This window comes from Mustela nivalis (assembly GCF_964662115.1).
Source record: "Mustela nivalis genome assembly, chromosome: 1".
Taxonomy (NCBI): domain Eukaryota; kingdom Metazoa; phylum Chordata; class Mammalia; order Carnivora; family Mustelidae; genus Mustela; species Mustela nivalis.
In genome coordinates, this window is record NC_139020.1 from 55,674,040 (window position 1) to 55,693,334 (window position 19,295).

At 38.2% G+C, this 19,295-nt stretch overlaps 1 long non-coding RNA gene and 1 pseudogene across 2 annotated transcripts; both read right to left on the bottom strand.

Moving 5' to 3' along the window:
- Positions 1-474: 474 nt before the first annotated feature.
- Positions 475-5,631, bottom strand: LOC309847366. The gene is made up of 3 exons (XR_014302425.1): positions 5,491-5,631; positions 1,863-1,940; positions 475-592 (listed from the first exon to the last, which is right to left on the bottom strand). It is a non-coding gene; the product is annotated as an uncharacterized lncRNA (long non-coding RNA).
- Positions 5,051-5,475, bottom strand: LOC309841061 (cytochrome c oxidase subunit 7C, mitochondrial pseudogene; annotated as a pseudogene). The gene is made up of 2 exons: positions 5,458-5,475; positions 5,051-5,276 (listed from the first exon to the last, which is right to left on the bottom strand). The product of its transcript is annotated as a cytochrome c oxidase subunit 7C, mitochondrial pseudogene (transcript).
- Positions 5,632-19,295: the final 13,664 nt, after the last annotated feature.

The window sequence follows — 19,295 nt, forward strand, 5'->3', positions numbered from 1 at the left end:
AACACAGTGTATATATGTATGCATATATATATATATATATATTTCCATTATCTCACTCATCCTCATCACTTATTGCCAACAGTTCATACTTCAAATTTAGCTATCCATGAAAGCACACAATGTCATCAATATCATATTCTCATTAAGCCATGTCATCAATATCATATCATCATTGAGCCATAATATAAGGGATCTGGAGAGATCCTTCCAATATTTAATATATAATTGATGCTGTACTACGTGCCACTCCATGGGCTACCCACCAAGGAATTACTGCTGAGTAAGCCATATAGTAGCTGACCTTTGGAAATTGCCATAAATGGTGGAAGAGAGTCAAGTAATTAGAATATAAATGCAGAGGCATCAGCTCACTAATTTTTACATACATAGAAACGAAGATAAGAAAATAAGTAGTTTGTCAAATTACTATGCATTGTTGATGGAAGTGGAAATTTGTATTACCTTTTCTGGAAGACAATTTGGGATGTTTTGATGCAACTATTCTAAACAGGAACTTATCCTTCAGATGTACTTGCTGAAATTCCAAAGACTGTGAGAATATTCTTGCAGTGTTGTTCATATTAGAGAAACACTGGGAACAAATTAAATGTCTATCAATAAGTGACTGAACGAACCATAGAATACTGTGCCTAATTGAAAAATGGAGTAGATCTGATGTAATGTAAACATGGGAAGATACTCAAAAGGGATTGATACATGAAAAAAAGTGATAAAATAGCATGGATAATATTATTCTTTGTTTAAAAAGGAAAAATATCACCACAACAAGTACATGTTGAGAAGAATAAAGCTCAGGGAAATTCACACCAAACTGTAAACAGTAGATAATACAAGGACTATAAATTTTTTTTAATCTTTTACGTTAATATCTCTGTAATGTTGGAAGGGATTTTTTTCTAAATAAAGAGTATATTCAACTAAATTGTTGTGATTTCCAAACACGATGTCTTTCAAAAAAAGATCTGACATTTTTAGGCTTTTATATTTATGAAAATTCTTTGAAAACTGTAAAGCCATAAATAAATTATAGGATTACCTATCTGTATTAGTGATAAATAATATCCCACATTATTTTGAAGGACTCTGAAAGAAAATATGCTTATGCAGAAAAAAAGATTTTAAAGTCACTAAAAATAATATTAGGGATTAGAATAATAACATAGTTTCATAGCTTCTTGCAAGCATTCCTGAACTTTAATCTGGGTCTCTAGAGTCCTGATCTAATTCTCTTTCTATGCACTTATCTCTTGCCTTATGGGTAATCTGTTAAAAGCTTTTGCTCAAAGGCAAAAACCTTGTCAAAGCAACACAGATTCTCATTACAGAAAATGCAAATATTGGAGTGTTTCTATGAATGGAAAAGAAATGATATACTGTGGAAAGTATACCATCTGAAAATAAAGCTGAAACAACCAGTGGCTTAGCCTGTCAATATTCAGGCCTCACAGTTATCTAGAACTCATAGTTACCAATGCATTTGGGAGACATTTTTGTACAAAGTAATCATAATCCTAATACAAATAAATATTTACACTTAGCTGGAAGAAGATGTAATATGAGGGTCCCCTCTTTCCCAAACAGAAAACTCTAACAAATTGATCAGAAACTCAATGTGTGGGACATATGGGTGGCTCAGTGGGTTAAGCATATGTTTTCAGCTCAAGTCATGATCCTAGGGTCCCACAACTGAACCCCAGGTCAGGCTCCAGCTCGGCAGGGGACTGCTTTTCTCTCTGCCTTTCCCCCCAGCTTGGGTGCACATGCACACTCTCTCTCAAATAAATAAATAAATAAATAAATAAAATCTTAACAACAACAACAACAAACAGAAAGAAACTCACTGTGTAAGAGCAGGGTACATAATTGGACAACTGAAGTTCCATGCATCTGGTAACAATGAAGCTAGGATCTGGGCTCACCTGAAGCAGAGAAGTATGCTTGAATAGCAAAATCAAGTGTAAAACCACCTAACAGTGGATTTAATGTTTGCTGACTGTTCTCTTTGAAAATTGATGGAATTCACATACTATAAATTGAAGAATGTAAAATTTAAGTTAATGTAAAATTTAATCAATCTTCAGATTTGGGCACTTCAATGCACAGAGGTGAAAGTGAAGATACCACTTTATTTAAATTTGATTGTCCAATTGGTTGGTTGAATATGTAAGAGGATATTAAGATAAAAATTTCTGCAGAGACTAAAGACAGAAATTAGGTAACAAAGATGGCTGTGAAACATGCCAGCCTCTAGAATTTGGAGTAAAATCTGTGTAACTTTTTATTTTTGCTTATTCCTAAACCTTTTCACTTACATGTACAAACTGGTTCTCTCATATCAAGTCTGTCAAGAGGGCTCCTAGGAACCACTGGAGGGACTATTATATGTCCCTGGAGTCTGGGGAACATTGGGGACTAGTGTCAAACTCTCATCTGAGAAATCTAAGTGGGAAGAGGAACACTGTCTAGAAGCTGGTTAAAAAAAAAGCGGGGGGGGGGGGGATAGGTATTAGACAGCTTAAAATCTCAGAATTTTCAGGGCAAAACATACAGGGTAGTTTCCCATGGATGTGATGTAAGCCATGTACGAGAGAGCCAGTGTGGGGTTATCTTAGAACCTGTCTATGAGGTCTAACAGACCTCCACAAAGGGAAGCTGGAGGCATCACCAGATTCCATGTGGCTGGAAAAAGGATTAAACCACCAGGGAAGTGGAGATGTATTTGCCTATCTTAAACACTGCAGGTGAGAGATCCCTTGAGATGGGGGCTCCAAAGCATTCAAAATAGAGTCAATTCTATAATTAGACATTAGAATACTGACTGGATACTTGATTATATTAAAAAATCAATAATTTTTAGATATGATCATGGCATTACGGTCATTTATATTTTTAAAAGAAATTCTTCACTTTGGGAGAAGGATGCTGAAATATTTATAAATATCATGAAATAATACATGTGGGATTTCCTTCAAAAGAATACAGGGGTGGGACGCCTGGGTGGCTCAGTGGGTTAGGCCGCTGCTTTCGGCTCAGGTCATGATCTCAGGGTCCTGGGATCGAGTCCCGCATCGGGTTCTCTGCTCAGCGGGGAGCCTGCTTTGCTTCCCTCTCTCTCTCTCTGCCTGCCTCTCTGCCTACTTGTGATTTCTCTCTGTCAAATAAATAACTAAATAAAATCTTTAAAAAAAAAAAAGAATACAGGGGCATAGAGAAATAAGGAAAACAAGATTGACAACTCATTGATAATTTTGGGGGGCAGTCATAAAAATTTAATTACATATCCATATTTAAGTAGTTATAACACAGTTATTGAAGAGTGTCAAGATAGGTCCCACTGCATAGAAGAAAAGAGTTTTTTAAGGTTCCAGCAAATCAACAGTTTAACATTAGGAATATACAGGACATCTAATGTTATGATGAGGACTAATTTTGGCAGTGGCTTTGTTCTATGAAAGGATGTAGAAACACCCACAGCAATTTTTTAAGAATCCAGAGACTTTCTTGCAACTATTCTAGTTTTTAAATTTTGGTTTAAAAACTACAGCATACCTAATCACCAAAAAGTCTAGCACTCAAACAGACCACCGGTTTATAACCTCTACTTTACAGCGTTCTTCTAATACCAGAGTGGTATTCCAAAAATGACCAAACTAGGACTACAACATTCAGCCACTATCTTTTTTCTACCCCAATACAAAGCCCTAGGAATAAAATCATTACATTTTATATAGCTAGCAGCATTTAACCATCCATAATATAAATTTGATTCGGGCGCCTGGGTGGCTCAGTGGTTAAGCCGCTGCCTTCGGCTCAGGTCATGATCTCAGGGTCCTGGGATCGAGTCCCGCATCGGGCTCTCTGCTCGGCAGGGAGCCTGCTTCCTCCTCTCTCTCTCTGCCTGCCTCTCTACCTACTTGTGATTTCTCTCTGTCAAATAAATAAATAAAATCTTTAAAAAAAAAAAAAAATATAAATTTGATTCATTGATTCAACTACTAATCAGAGCCATCTTTTAGTACATTTCTACTAAAATTCCAGAATAAAAAAATACTTCCATATTGTGTCTTAAATGCTATTACATTTAATTTCATATATTCTACTTTTATTTAGTCTAAACAAAACTAGTATTGGTCAACAGAAAATTTATCAATGCCAAATTTAGTTTTAGATCACAATTCTGAAGGACAAAAAAAACCCTCTTGGACTTCATTGTGTATATACTACTGGTTTTCCTCATGATTAACTAATTATCTCTCATAAAGAAAAACAGTTTTACTGCTTCAAAGTAAGGAAAACTAAAAGCATACTTCTTCCTTTTTCAATTAAAAATTACGGGTGGCTCAGTTGGTTAAGCAGCTGCCTTCGGCTCAGGTCATGATCCCAGCGTCCTGGGATCGAGTCCCACATCGGGCTCCTTGCTCAGCGGGGAGCCTGCTTCTCCCTCTGCCTCTGCCTGCCATTCTGTCTGCCTGTGCTCGCTCTCTCCCCTTCTCTGATAAATAAATAAAATCTTTAAAAAAAAAAAAAATTACCAACAAGGTCCAGACCTAGTAATCAAAAATTAAATAAACGCTTAAAAGCTAAAAACAAAATATGCACACATATTTTATCCAAACAAACTAATCCTGGACTATTTCTCAAATAAAAAAGTAAGCATAGGGGCGCCTGGATGGCTCAGTGGGTTAGGCCGCTGCCTTCGGCTCAGGTCATGATCTCAGGGTCCTGGGATCGAGTCCTGCATCGGGCTCTCTGCTCAGCAGGGAGCCTGCTTCCCTCTCTCTCTCTGCCTGCCTCTCCATCTACTTGTGATTTCTCTCTGTCAAATAAATAAAATCTTTAAAAAAAAAAAAAAGTAAGCATAAGTATTACATTCCATGTTTCAGACAAGGCCATTAAGGATCCATGCCACAAGTTTGTTTACAAACATACTGAGTATGTTGAATTCAAGAGTTTGGTCCGTTTTTCAAAGAGACTGCACCTCTCAAAATGTTCTTTTCTACATCTGTGCGATAGATCAATTAAAACATCCTTATTTCTTAAGAAGGTGATGTCTTAGTATAAAAAAACGTACAGAAAATCCAGATCCAAAGTACAAAGTCATCATAAGTAATAATCGCCCCTTGTTTTCCACTGAAAAATGGCAAATCCTTCCCTGCGCCCCCCTCACAGTGGCTCCTACGGACCACAGAGGTTGTGAACCTCCGGATGCTGTCCCAACATAGTGCTGCTGGAGGTTCTGTGAAAGGCGCAAAGCCCTAAGACGGTACACGTGGCAGCACCACTAAGTCCTCCTCTTTACACGACCTCATTGATAATTCTTGAAGCTGAGTGAAAAAGTAAATAGTGGTTGATGAAACTATTCTACTTCTGTATATCCTTGAAAATTTTTCAAAATGGAATTTAGAAGAAGCAAAAAGAGTAAGCTTAAAATTTTACTAAAGTATGAATCAGCATGTAGAGTTACCATACCTTTGATGTAAGAAAGGAAGTGAAGGAATGCCTGGGTGGCTCAGTCATTAGGTGTCTGCCTTCGGCTCAGGTCATGATCCCAATGTTCTGGGATTGAGCCCTGATCAGCAGGAAGCGTGCTTCTCCTCCAGCTCCCCTTGCTTGAATTCCTTCTCTCACTGTCTCTCTCTGTCAAATAAATAAATAAAATCTTTTAAAAAGAAAAAGGAGGGGAAATAATATATATTATTTGCCTAATTTTAAAGGGAAAGAAAGCAACCACTAGAGGATCAAGCAAAAATAAAAATATTATTCTCATGTTTTCTCCCCATGAAGATAGAAAATAGAAGGTTGGAGATGAGGCTGGAAGCAACATTTACTGAGGATACCTTTTAATACAGTTCTAACTTTTAAGTTATGTAAAGACTTTATATGTTGACAAAATCAATTACAGTTGAAAAGCAAACCCTACACTGAAAACACAGTAATATGAATGAACTATACATTAAGTTGGTCAAATAACCGTATGGAAAATAATTATTCCACATCATTTTGAAAAAAAAAAAGTAATCTGTCTTTTTATCCCAAATGGGATATGGCCTAAGGACAAAAAGAACTGTAAGTAAGCCTTAAACTTTACTCAGTGGACTTGTTATTAGTAGGAATATTGGTGTTACAATTTTTTTAAGATTTTATTTATTTGAGAGAGAGAGACAGAGATACTGAGAGAGAGCACAAGGGCAAGAGGGAGAAGCAGGCTCCCACTGAGAGGGAACCCAGTGAGGGGCTGGATCCCAGGAACCTGAGATCATGACCTGAGCTGAAGGCAGACACTTAACCTACTAAGCCACACAGGCACCCCTTGGTATTACAATTTTGAAACCATTTTCTATTTAAGATACAACAAATGATAAACTTTGTTCATATAATTAAAAGATAAGATTTATATTATAACAGAAAAGACATACAACTATAGAAATCAAAAGAGTTCGGGAAAAAACTGTATTATTAAATTTGAGTAGCAAATACTGCCAAGAGTTCATGGGGGTAGGAGAGTTTGACAGCTCAAGACATAATTCAAGCCTCTTTGGGGAAAAAAAAGAAGTGATCATCACACTTGGACAGAAAAAAGAAAACAGGTCCCAGTGGAAGAAGAGGGGCTGGAGGTGGGAGATGAGGAAGAGAAAAGTACAGAAGCATAAAAAGGAGGGTGAACAAGGCAGGACAACAAGGCAGAGAAAGACCCTCCGTGTCAGGCTCCAGTGACAACAGATGTTCCTGAGAAGCCTTTAAGAGCACCTCAGGAGAGAAATGAAAACAGAACTCCTTCTAGAAGCTTGGAATCAAATGACGAGTGCACTGCAAAGAAAGGAAACTGCTTTCTGTTCTCTTCCTGTGACTGAATTTATTGCTCCCAATTACTCCATGATCATTAAATACCCACTGGATTTTAATATCAAAAGAAGATCAAAAAAGATGACTCCAAGAACCGGAGGATAACCTCAAGTTAGTGTGTATTAATGCTTACTTGACAACACACCAGGTACTATTTGTTATGAAACTGCAAAATGCTATTACAGGCAGAAACAGAAGTTCTTAGTCAAAGAATACGGAGCCCGAAACAGAGTACTGATGAATGGCAAACATGCAAAGGATTCAAAAGCAGAAACATAAAGCAATACCCACCAGACTAGGCAAGACAAGAGGTAATGAAGAGACCAATGCCCAAGTTTTCAGAAGTTGCTTGCACTCCAGAAAACAAAATTAAATGAAATTAAATCAAATTACGTTAACATGAATAAAGATATGCTTCAACATAAATATACAAATAATAAATTAGAAAGACAACAGGAGGGGCGCCTGGGTGGCTCAGTGGGTTAAAGCCTCTGCCTTCGGCTCAGGTCATGATCCCAGAGTCCTGGGATCGAGCCCCACATCGGGCTCTCTGCTCAGAGGGGAGCCTGATTTCTCCTCTCTCTCTGCCTGCCTCTCTGCCTACTTGTGATCTCTGTCTGTCAAATAAATAAATAAAATATTAAAAAAAAAAAAAAAGAAAAAAGAAAGACAACAGGAGCAGACTGTGATGCGCTATTAAAGAATCTAGAGAAAAACTGACCAGAAAACTCAACAGTCAAAATTCAAAGAAAAAGAAGCAGATGGGGCAAAGACAATGAGACTTTTCCATTCTGTGAACCCTGTGGTAGGAGAACCAGGCTGCTGCCTTTTAAGACTGGAAGTAATGGGGGTGCCCGGCTGGCTCAGTTAGAAGAGCATGAGACTCTTGATCTCGGGGTTGTGAGCTTGAACACCACACTGGATATAGAGATTACTAAAACAAACAAACAAACAAACTTAAAAAAAAAAAAAAAAAGACTGGGAATAACAACTGAAAGATGTCAGCTGAGTGAAGAATATGCAAGAAGAGAAAAGGAATGAAGTGTATAATAGTGATACATTCGGTTTCTTAGAGCACACTATATCACAATATTTGTAAATATGCTCAAGGATCATTTTGCTGTAATCTACTGGGTTTACGGGGGAGACTCGTCCTCCTAGGGATCTCAGTTGCTATGAGTTTTGGCCACATGCTGAGATTATCCATGGGCTATACAAATAATTTAGTGCATGTTCTCACAAGAGGCATGTTAGTACTTCCCAGGAGTTGGGGGACACCATCACCTAAAGATGAAGACCAGAACAGGACAACTGACATAGTAAAAAATACAGAAATGGATCTAGGTTTTTCTGACTCAAATAGTCAGGACAGGCTCACAGCACTAAGTGCAGTGAGGTATAGAACTCCAGGTGAGAGATCTGACTGAAGATGTTGTGGTGTTCCAAAGGAAACTTGATAAACCACTAAACTGGTCAGAGAGCTCCAGGAGACCCAAAGCCTCTGAGCACCAGCCCCCGCTGCACACCATCCATTTCCGAGAATGCCATGACAGAGATGCATCTCACTGAACAAGTGAGCAGTAATCTTGAAGAGTTGCAAAGCACTTTAGGGGATGTTGTTAGCAGGTATGGAGTTCAAAAAGTAATGGGGATTTCCATTCCTTTCTCCATTAATGACAACAATTTTGACTATTTCACAGAAGATTCTGAAGAAGCTAAAAAGACTGATTTTGTTAACTAGAGATGTAATGACATGTAATTGGATTTTACTCCCTAATGTACAATTTTTCCATCCTTAAATTAGAAACACAAGCAAATATTAAATATTTTTAAACTGTATTTTTAATGAAAATATGGAATGGTTGATACTAGTGTTCCAAAGATTAGGCATATATTAAGTAACAAGACTGGGGTCACCTGGGTGGATCAAGTTGGGTAAGCATCTGCCTTCAGCTCAGGTATGATCCTGGGGGCCTGGGATTGAGTCTTGCGGCAGGTGCTCTGCTTAGTCTACTCTCTTTCTCAGTCTCTTTTTCTCTCTCAAGTAAATAAATATTAACTCTTAAAATAAAAGTTAACAAGACTGAATCTTGGACTGGAAAAAAATTATACAAATAGATACATATGCATATATATAACATATGGACACACACACACACACTTACACACATGGAAAAGCCAAAAAGCAATGACATCCTTGGAACAACTAATGCAACTAGTGCCTAAATATTGGCTTCTACATATCATTCTTCATAAAAGGAACCTGGTCTCCTTGAAGATTTATGGATTTCAGGTTCAGGGCAGGAAGCATATAAAGTCAGCCTGGGATATCTTATACCAGAGGTAAAGGAGAATTCAAATATCAACGGGGTCATGTCAAAAATATATAGCTTGACAAGTGCTTATACATTAATCTCAAAAATTCTGAACTTAAAATTATTATAAATAATAATAGGTGAAACTAACTGTAGAAAGAAAAACGAGAAGGCAGGAAAACCTCATTTACCACCACTATGGGTGATTACGAAACCAACTCCTTAGTCTGAAAATTGGTAGGTAAGGGAAAAAGTTAAATATCTGCCCTGAATTTTCAGAAGCAAGAAAAACTCATAGATGAATACCAAATAATACAGAAAATTGGTAAAAACATAAAATACTCCATCTATAACATACCGTAAAATAACTGGTAGAGAAAATGCTCATTAATATATATTAATAGGTGCTAAAATCTTAAGGTGAAATAATTTTGGATAACAGGATACTTACATTGCACCCTGCAGATTACTTGCTCATTGCCAATGAAAGAAAATTCACCTCTGTAATGGAAAGGGCTTACCATCACCAGCTTAAGTGATTAAACTTAGTATCATCTAGCCTCCTCCCCTTCAACCTGAGGAATTGAAATATAAAGTACTCAGCATCACCTATAAACTATTCCTGCCCAGAATGTTTATCCAAAATCAAATGGAACCTTCAAGAAATAAAATGTATATGAAAGAAAAAGAAAAAGAAAAAAGAATATATTTTTAAGGTCAGGAAAAGACAAAAAATAAATAATTAAAAAAACCCATAATCTTTAGTAGCCATTCCTTATTTAACCCCTTTCTTTTCCTTTCACATATAAAATGCCCACCATTTTTTCCATTTTTCTTGAAGCAAAATGACAAAATTGTAATATATTTAAAGTGTACCACATGAAAATTTTATAAATATTTGTGTATATTATTAAGTGATTAAGCACAATCAAGCTAACACACCCATCATCTACCATTGTTGCTTTTTTTTTTTTTGGATGAATACACTTAGGGTATATTCTCTGAGCAAATTTCAAGTATACAATATAGTACTATTACCTATACTCACCATCTGTGCATTAGATCTTCAGAATTTCATTTTATAATTGAAAGTTTGTACCCTTTGACAAGTATCTCATCATTTCCCCCACTGTCAGCCCCTAACAACCAACCACTATTCTACTCTGTTTCTATGAGTTCACCTTTTTTTTTTTTAGATTCCCACATGATGCCATATTGTATTCGTCTTTGGCTTATTTCACTTAGCAGAATGCCCTCCAGATTCATACATGTTGTTGCAAATGGCAGAATTACCTTCCCCTTTTTTGGCTGAATAATATTCCATTTTATTATGTTATATGTATTATTTCTTTATCCACTCATCCATTGATATTTAGGTTGTTCCTATTTCTTGGCTACTGAATAAAGTTGCAATGAATATGGCAGTGCAGCTATCTCTTCGAGAGGGTGATGTCATTTCCTTTGAATACATACCCTAAAAAAGGAACTGCTGAACAATACAGTAGTTCTATTTTTAATTTTCTAAGAAATCTCCGTATGTTTTCCATAATGGCTGTACCAATTTGCATTCCCTCTAACAGAGCATAAGAGTTCCCTTTTTTCCACATCCTTCCCAACATTTGTTAACTTTTGTCATTTAGATAATAGCTATTCTAACAGGTGTAAGATGGTATCTCATTGTGCTTTTGATTTGCATTTCTCTGATGATTAGTGATGTTGAACATCTTTTCATATACCTTTTGGACATTTGTATGTCTTCTTTGGAAAATACCTATTCACGTCCTTTGCCCATTTTTTAATTTTGTGTGTCTATGTGTGTGTGTGTATGGCTATTGAGTTGTACAATTTGCTTATATATTTTGGATACAGAGTTACTGGATATATAATTTCCAAGTATTTTCTCCCATTCCACAAACTGCCTTTTCCTTTTGCTCATTATTTAATTTCCTGTGAAGAAACATTTTAGTTCAATATAGATCTCACTTATTTATTTTTGCATTTGTTCCTTGTGTTTTTGGTGTCAGATCAAAAAAAGCATCGCCAAAACCAATGTCAAGAAGCTTCTTCTCTATGCCTTCTTCTGGGAGTTTTACAGTTTCAGGTCTCATGTTTAAGTCTTTAATCCATTTTGGGTTGCTTTTTCTGTATAGCATAAGATAAAGGTCAGGTTTCATTCTTTTGCATGTGGATATCTAGTTTTCAAATGCCGTTATTGAAGAGACTCTCCTTTCTCCGTTGTATATTTTTGCCACCTTTATAGAAAATTAGCTGACCATGTATGTATGGGTTTGCTTCTGAGCTCTCTATTCTATCCCATGGGCTTTCTTTTCAGACTGATGCAAATATTCTGGAGCTGTTTAGTCATGATGTCTGCACAACTCTATAATATACTAAAAATCACTCCTAAGGTATGAATTTTAAGTTATATTATATTTTTTCTTAATTTAAAAAAATAATTTTTACTACAGTATAATTTACATACAATAAAATTCAAACATTTTAGTGTACAATCCTGTGAGTTTTTTTTTTAATATTTTATTTATTTATTTGTCAGAGAGAGAGTGAATGAGAGCGAGCACAGGCAGACAGAGTGGAAGGAAGAGTCAGAGGGAGAAGCAGGCTCCCTGTGGAGCAAGGAGCCCGATGTGGGACTCGATCCCAGGACGCTGGGATCATGACCTGAGCCGAAGGCAGCCGCTTAACCAACTGAGCCACCCAGGCGTCCCCAATTCTGTGAGTTTTGACACATGTATAGCCAGGTAGCTTTAGCCAGACCAAGATACAGAGTAGTATTCCATCCCCTCCAAAAAAATCCATGGCCCACTGCACAGCTTCGCAGTCAACCAACCCCCATCTCTGCCCACTGAGATCTGATTTCCATCACTAAAGATTAGTTTTGTCTGTTCTTGGATATCATATAAATTGAATTACATATATGTACCCTTTTATATCTGACTTCTTTCATTCAACATGTTTTTTCTTCTCATCATAGTATTTTTGAGATCCATCTATGTTGTTTCATATACCAGCAGTTTGTTTCTTTTTGTTAACTAGCTGTTGGCATGTGCATTATATATATCAACAAAACTATTTTTTGTAAGATTTTATTTATTTATTTAACAGACAGAGATCACAAGTAGGCAGAGAAGCAGGCAGAGAGAGGAGGAAGCAGGCTCCTTGCTGAGCAGAGAGTCCGATGCTGCACTGGATCCCAGGACCCTGGGATCATGACCTGAGCCGAAGGCAGAGGCTTTAACCAACTGAGCCACCCAAGCGGCCCACAACGAAAACTATTTTTTAAAAAAGCTTTGAGGAAGAGAAATAAATGCTGTCCCAGAGACTTAGAATCCCTTCCTTAAGAGTTTTGGTCACATAAATACTTTTCTCCTTTACTTCTCTTCCCTCACCCTGCATCAGTTTCCAGGGGTCTAAAACCCTAGTGAGATAGCTAAGTAGTAGAAAGGTAGAGGCATTATATAAGAAAAGATAAAGTAAGCCAACCCTGTACCTCTTCTTCTTCTTACTTTAGGCTTTCTGCCTGAAACAAACCCTAGCAAGAGAGAAGAGAACCCTCAATTTCTTTTAAAGGTTTTGATTTAAGATTTTATTTATTTATTTGACAGAGACAGACAGGGGCAGGGGGGACACAAGCAGTGGGAGTGGGAGAGGGAGAAGCAGGCTTCCCACTGAGCAGGGAGCTCGATGTGGGCCTTGATCTGAGGACTCTGGGATCATGACCCGAGCAGAAGGCAGTCGCTTAACGACTGAACCACCCAGGCTCCTGAGAACCCTCAATTTTAAGTCAAGTTTGGAATTTACACTATTGAATGTAAGTAGACATTTTGATTTCTGGACTGTATTACCTATGAGTAGCCTGAAATATTTTGGTGCAATCACAATTTCTTTCAGGGAAAAGAAAAGAAGTTACTCCAAAGAATAAATTTAATGGAGCAATTAAAGATGAAGTAATTAATTAATTGAAGATCAATTATGATTACATCCTCAGGTTGTGCTGGCTCAATGTACCAGTGCAACTAAAATCTGTAACTGACAATTCAGCAGTCATGTAGCCCATAATACAACAGTCTTTTCCTGGATTTGTTCAGAAACTCTCTTCTGCTCCTCTCAGTCATCTTAGTTACTGGACTAGCTGGAGACAGTCTCTCTAATTCTGCAAGAATAAAACACACATACAGTATGATCACAACGTACAGTAATATATATTTTAGATAATATATATATATATTATATATATATTTTATATATTATAGAGTGGTCAGTGTTTAAAAGTGCACCTTTTGGTTATCATAAAAATGTTGATATTAAAAATATCCTCAACTTCAAAAAGGAGATGGTTAAACAAACAAACAAAAAAAAGTAATGAGGAATACCTGGGTGACTCAATTGGTTATGGACTGATTTTTTTATTTCAGCTCAGGTCATGATCTCGGGGTCATGGGATCGAGCCCCACATTGGTCTATGTGCTCAGTGGGGAGTCTACTTGTCCCTCTCCCTCTGATCCCTCCCCTCCCAAATAAATAAATAAATAAATAGATAGATAAGTTTAAAAGTAATGATTATAATACCATGTGGTAAGTGTTACAGAGAGGGTGAAAGGTATGGTAAAAAGAACATCTACAATAGGCAAGGTAGACCTCAGTTCAGATTTGGACTCCGATCCTAGTAAAGTGGGCTGGGGCCAGTTCTCAGTCTTTCTGACTCAGTTATACCTCCCTTAAGTACAACATTCCTCTTCTAGTTCCATCCTATATAGTGCTGGTTTGTTATAGGCTATTTGTCTCAGAAAAGGTTTTGTATTTTTTAAGAGAAGAATGTATTTATTATTCCACTGAGCAGTAAAATTAATATATATTTTTCTCATGACCCATCAACCAACACACAGAGTGAGCCATATCATATGCTCCCAGCCAACTGATTTGCTTACTCTGACACAATCTTTGTTTCTGCCATGATTTCATATTTTGTTGAGCAGTGCGAACTCTTAGTGGCTGATGAATGGCAAACAAATTGAGCGTTGGAGATGCTGCAAGATGCTACAGCCAACTTTCACAATGGATGTTAAAATGCACACTTTATGGTAAGTGAGAACCTTCAAAAACCTGGAGATAACTAATGATAAAGTTCAGTAGTCAATCAGGGGTTGGTGGCAGTCCTTTGACATATGAAGATCAACTTAAATAGATGGAGGGGGTGCCTGTGTGGCTCAGTTGGTTGAGCATCCATCCACCTCTTGGTTTCAGCTCGGGTAGTGATACCCAGGTAGTGCGACTGAGCCCTGCATAGGGTTCCCTCTCTGCAGTGAGTAGGCTCAAGATTCTCTATCTCCCTCTTCCTCTTCTCTTCCCTTAGTATGCTCCTGCTCTCGCTCTCTTTCAAGTAATTAAATAAATCTTTTTATTTTTTTTAAAAAATAGCCTGCAGAAATTATGCCTAGAGATATGTCACAACTTCTGATTTGAAAAGAAGCAAAAGGTAATTACTAATATATGATTTTGGGGAAAACATTATAGCCCTTTGCTGTACAGATTCCATACAGTCCAATTCAGTTATCCTTTCCATATCTAATGGAATCATCCTGTGCTAGATGGAATTTGTAACAATTCTTACAGTGTGGAGTTCTGTGGATTAATGAGATGGTCTGTAAAAGTAACCAAACTAATACGTAGCAGAGAGTAGGTTTTCAACAAAACTCTCCTTCCCCATAACAAAGGATTTTGCCACAGAGTTATAGCAAAAAACAGAAAAACAAAGAATAAAGAGACCTAACTCAATCTAAAGGATCACATGACACAGGAGATAAATCTTGAAGAATAAACAGTAGGAGTGTACCAAGTAAAGAAGCTGGGGGACTGCAGTCACTGTGGACAGAGAAGAGCATACAGCAAGGCTGGGGTGTGGGAGCACTGGACACAAGGAGACAACTGCAAGTAGATTTGCATGGCTGGAGAGACAATGGTGGATTAAGAGCTGACATGGGGAAAACAGATTGGGCTGAGATAGGAAGGGGCACTGGGTCTTATTCAGAAGGTCCCAAAGGACGGTGGAAAAATGGTATACGGGGACAGTCAGTCTCCTGTTGTACACTGGCCACAGCACACAGATTATACCACAGAGGAGAACACTGGACATGAGAAGCCTATAATCCAGGTGAGATAGAAGGAAGACCCATATGTAAGGTAATCTGAGTAGTCTGGGGAATGAAGAGATATATACAAAGGATATTAGAATAGAGTCATCATAATTTGGAGACTGGCTAAATGTGGTAGGGGTGAAGGAGAGGCCAAGGATGATCTCAGGATTCTGGCTCACTCCACTGACTGGATGGACGCAGCGTTCACTGAGAATGTGGGATAAACTGTACGCATACAGCTGGAATTCAAGGGTTTGAAGATGGCAAGATCTTCTAGCACATACGTCTTATTTGCTCTATATTGTCTTCTCTGTAATTCTACAATGATCTGTTTGCTTCTCTAATTCCAAAGGTACATAAATGTCATCCTTATCAATATAGTTGCTTGGATATAATTTCTGTGTAAATTTCTCTAATTGTTCCAGCCTCTGTGGCAGAAGGGTCATTCACCATCTGACAGGTATCCTCCTTCACTATTAACAGAATACTCATTTCGTTAGGAAGGATGATGCCTCCATTCACGCAGGATCAATCATGACTGATAAACTAGTGGTACTTCTCATTGCATTTTACCATACAGTTTCCCAGCTTTCCATGAAGCTAGCCATGGCTGTGTGATTTTTTTTCTTGCAATTAACTTTTTCATATTTATTTCTTCATTTGAGAGAGAGAGAGAATGTGTGTATGTGTGCGCAAACATACAGGGGTAGGGGCAGAGAGAGAGGGAGAAAGAATCCCAAGCAGACCCCATACTGAGTGTGGAGCCCAGTGTGGGAATCAATCTCACAACCCTGAGATCAGGACCCAAGCAAAACCAACCACACCACCCATGTACCCCTCTTGCAATTAAAGTTAAAGCAAAATTTACTAGGATGTTTCAAGGGAAGATTTTCTCTCTGTATTAGTCAGCTCGGGCTGCCATACAAAATGCATAGACCGGATGACTTAACCAACTGATATTTATTTTCTCACAGTTCTAGAGGCTGGAGGTCTCAGCTCAAGCTGTTGGGCGATTCTGACGTGGACTTCCAGATGGCTTCTTTCCTGCTAAGTCTTCATAGGGTGACCTCAAAATGCATACAGAATAGTCTCTTACAAGGAAATCTATAACACACATTAAAAAAAAACAGAATTAGGGAGCAACTGTGCATGACATTATTGTTAAATATGGTGGTTAATGCTGTTTAAAACATAATTTGAAATCATATCTTATAATTATTTCAATAAGCTTTCATGATGCTATAGCATCATCCTGGGAAGTCCAACACTTGTAAGAGAAATTATAATGAACCCTGTTTTTATACTATTTTTTTAAAGATTTTATTTATTTATTTGACAGGCAGAGATCACAAGTAGGTAGAGAGGTAGGCAGAGAGAGAGGAGGAAGCAGGCTCCCCGCTGAGCAGAGAGCCCGATGCGGGGCTCAATTGCAGGACCTTGAGACCATGACCTGAGCCGAAGGCAGAGGCTTTAACTCACTGAGCCACCCAGGTGCCCCTTTATACTATTTTTGTTGTGAATAAATTTCTGGCTTAGAAGGGTTCAGAGGGCCACAAATACTGTACAGAGACTCAGGAAATACATTATTAAAGAATAATGGAATCTGGGGCACCTGGGTGGCTCAGATGGTTAAGCATCTGCCTTCAGCTCAGGTCATGATCTCAAGGTCCTGAGATTAAGCCCCACATAGGCCTCCCTGCTCAGCGGGGAAGTCGGCCTCTCCCTCTCCATCTGCCTCTCCCCCTACTCAGGCTCTATCTGAGACAGACTCACTCTCTCAAATAAGTACATAAAGTCTTTAAAAAATAATAATAATGACGGGGCGCCTGGGTGGCTCAGTGGTTAAGCCGCTGCCTTGGGCTCAGGTCATGATCTCAGGGTCCTGGGATAGAGTCCCGCATCGGGCTCTCTGCTCAGCAGGGAGCCTGCTTCCTCCTCTCTCTCTCTCTGCCTGCCTCTCTGCCTACTTGTGATTTCTCTCTGTCAAATAAATAAATAAAATCTTTAAAAAAAAAATAATAATAATGGGACCCAAGGGCAAGAATCCACATACATGAGGGATAATATGGCTAATTATCTGTGACATTTTTCAGGATTATATAATCATTTTAGGATTTGTCCATAGTCCATCAATAAAATAATTTTCAATATCATAAACAAAGTCTTTGTGCTGAGTCTCAAAATTTTCTGAATTTAGAAAATACTAAACATATACCAAGCAGCCAGAAGAATCAGCTTTACCCTAGGCTAATAATATCACGTTTGGAAAATCAGTTGTTTTCTGATCCATTCTGAAAAGTTAGGACAATGACTCAGCTTGTTTAATACCAGAACCGTAGTGGTGGTCAGAAATGTCAATGGTTACATAGTGACCCATATGACAGACTACAGAAACTTAGTGTGTATGGAATGATGCCCTCCCTCCAGCTTTGGTCTATATGCTGTTTTCCTGTTCAGGACTATGGGAGTTTAAAAGAAAGCTCCTTAAAAGGAACACAAAGATGCATAATACTGAGAAAAAAGCAGCACCAATGGGCTAAAGAACTTTGATTCTGTGCACATGAGACCAGGGGATTTGAAAGCCATTGGCAAATGGTCTCCTGAACTGGGGTGGGGCAGTATATTCAAGTGTTGCCTCTTATGGTGGACACGAGGCCACCATAAGATGAGATTTTTTTCACTGTTTCCCATCCATATCATAGCAGACTGTGCTAGTCCTAGCCAAGGTTCATTTTCCACATAAAATATTACAGTAATATTTATGAAAACAAAGTGCCACACTAAAAAAAATGGACACTCTCAGCCTCCCTGATTGGTAGCCAGGTAGTTTGATCAATGACATAGGCAGATATCTATTAGAGATTTCTGGGAAAGTTTTATTTTCTTGACATGGGCATGACTCCTGCTTCCTTTTATCTCTTTTGCTTCTTTGTCCTGCATAGACACAGGTATGAAGTTGGCTGAACCATGACCTTAAAGTAATCCTGGGATAAAGCTGCTCCCTGAAGATGATGGAATAAGAAGAGGAAGGAAGACTGGGGCATGGATGACTCAGCACTCAGATGCCTGTACCTACAATCTCATGTAAGGGGGAAGACATTCCTTCTGGAAATCAATGTGGTTAGAATTCTGTTACCTGCAGCTGAAGGGCATCCTTGATGATATACCTGTAAGTGAAACGAGCCTCTGGCAAAGTTGTAAAGAAGGGATTATTCAATACAGACACCTTTTCATCTCTTGCTCTCTGTGCCTCTCTTTGTGCCATTTCTTCCAACTGGGTTGCCCTGTCCTCCAACCATCTTTCTACCAGCATGTATTCATTTACTAATTTTTTTTTTAAAGATTTTATTTATTTACCAGAGAGCACAAGCAGGGGGAGCAGCAGGCAGAGGGGGAAGCAGGCTCCCTGCTGAGCAAAGAGCCCTACGTGGGACTCTATCCAGGACCCTGGGATCATGACCTGAGCCAAAGGCAGATGCTTAACCAACTGAGACACCAATGAATGAATGCAGCCGTCCTGCAGTGGCAATTATGTGCCAAGCACTGTGCTTCTAAAAATAATCACATACACATACTCAAAGTTTGGTCACAGTCTAGTGAAAGAAGTGAGATGTGCAAATAAATTTCATGATTAAATGTGCAAACCTCAGAGTCTCATCACAGAAAACTGGAAGGCCAGCACCAGAGGGTCAGAGAAGGCTTCCCAGTAAAATAGAAGATTGACCTGGCTCTTAAAGAACCAACTTAAGTTTAAAAAACACAAAACAACAAAAACAAAAACCTTCTTTCCTAAAGCAGCTCTGCAATGGCTACATTAACTTATTTGTCCTTAATAACATTAATCCTCTTCTGCTCTAAAGGTTATTTAAAATTATGTCTTCCCTCCCTTATAAGACTTAATAACCCTGAAGGCAGAACAGACATCTGACTGAACCTTGCAGTCTCCCCTGGTACCTGGTACATC